The sequence below is a fragment of the Aethalodelphis obliquidens genome, unplaced genomic scaffold (assembly GCF_003676395.1).
Source record: "Aethalodelphis obliquidens isolate GAN/ISIS:26980383/991018 unplaced genomic scaffold, ASM367639v1 scaffold3, whole genome shotgun sequence".
NCBI classification, from domain to species: Eukaryota; Metazoa; Chordata; class Mammalia; order Artiodactyla; family Delphinidae; genus Aethalodelphis; species Aethalodelphis obliquidens.
The window spans coordinates 87,953,550-87,955,452 of record NW_020837947.1 but is presented as its reverse complement, the minus strand read 5'-3'; positions in this window follow the sequence as shown (position 1 = coordinate 87,955,452).

Here is a 1,903-nt window from a genome sequence, read left to right as displayed (position 1 = left end):
TAAAGGGATGAATGAAGGAATGAAAGAAGGGGTTACAGATGAAGGAAGGAAGGAAGACTGATGGTAAAAAGTGGAGGGAGAGGGACACTTTCTGAGATTTTTAATAGATAGCCTCAACAGAAATTGGCAGCCAGACAGAAGAGAAGAGAAGGGAGGAGGCTAGTACGGCTGCCAGGTTTCTGGCTGGGGCATCTGAGGGCCAGAGACAGGAGTCACTGGTATCAGGACAACAAAAAGATGAACTGGTCTCATGGGGAAGGGAGGAGATTATCGGCTCAGCTTTGACTATGAGGTATGAGGTACTTGGAGTTTACACCATGGAAATATATATTTCTGGAACTCAGGCGAGAAGTCTTTACCGGAAGCACAGGGAATGTTAGGAAGTTGAAACCAAAGAAATCTTCTAAACAACTGAGACTGTAGAGTGTAAGAGTATAGCAGAGAAGAAATAAGAAATATCCTTAAAAATACCAACAACTGGAGGACAAGAAGACAGAGGGAGACAAGCCAGGAGCCCCCAGAGGGGTAGACGAAGTAAGAGAGTTTCAAGAAGGAAATAAAGAATGAGTTTCCTAGTCTGACAAGTAGGTTGTCAGATAATGCTCATAAAGTGTTTATCACAAAGCCTGCCCATAGAGCAGGCTGATGGGCTTTGGACAGGACATATCCAAGGCAGTAAGACTCTATGGCAGTATGGAGGACATGATTTTGCTCAGCTCTCTTCCCTTTCTCATTGGAAAGAACACTGGAGAGAGGAGTCATGGATCATTGATATTCGTGATGTCCATTAGTGGGGAATTAACTAGTTCAATTTCATCAAAATCAATTCATATTTATAAATAACATGCTCATGAAGAAAAATATTCTCTAACTATAAATACTCCTGTTAGAAATTTTTAAAGCCATTTAAAATCAATTAAAAGGATCATGACGACACTTGTAGACATCAGGGACTTATATGGAGTTATTTTGGGAAGCTGTAGTGCATAAGACTATTCGACAGAGTTCCATTTCCACCATTACTTGTAAAAACAGTGAATTTACTTTACACAATGAACACTAAATACAAGGAGAAGGGCTTAAATAGCAGTAAAAAGCAATTTGGATTTAAAAATGAATTTCCCAAAGGCTATAAAAACAGTCTATAAGTTTGTTGTCAGCCTACTTTTCTTGGCTGTCATCTGGTGTTGTAAACAACATTTTCAGTTTCCTTTTTAACTCTGTGGAAGTGTGCTACAGTAACTCTAAGTTGTCCTGACAGGCGCACACCAATATACCAACAAAAACATGTTCATATATTTGTAAAACCACAATCATAGTTCTTATTTAAAGCTTATCAAAGGAAGCTGAGAAACCACATGAATGGTTTCTTTCCTCCTGATGACAGCAACCCAGGATGGACAGACTAGGAACAATTAATATTGTAAAAGGTCATGGAGTGGCCTCATGCATGAAAGACTAAAGGAAGGTACCTGTAGCAATTCTTTTCATAATGTAACTAATCAATTTCCATGGTTTTCAGCAGTATTTCTTAATAAAAATGAATTATGTGAAAATGAAATTTTTCAAAAGCCTAATTTATAAATTTAATTCAATAAACATAAAGTTACCCTACAAAATTGCTACAAAAGTTCTTAAAGTCCTGCTCTCAATTTCTATACTTATCTCTTCTCAGACCAGCAAAAGTTTGTAGGTTGGTTGGTACTAGCTCACAGCCTAAATCTGAGTAGCAGTGGCCTAGAGAACAATTTCTCTTGAAATATTCATGAGAATGAGAAGGGAGGATGGAGTTTCAGTAATTTACTACATAATCATATTTTGTGATTCACTTTTACTAAACTCATAGAAGATGACATATAGGCCAGAATGAGAGAACAACCAGCAGGTTCACTGTACACAGATT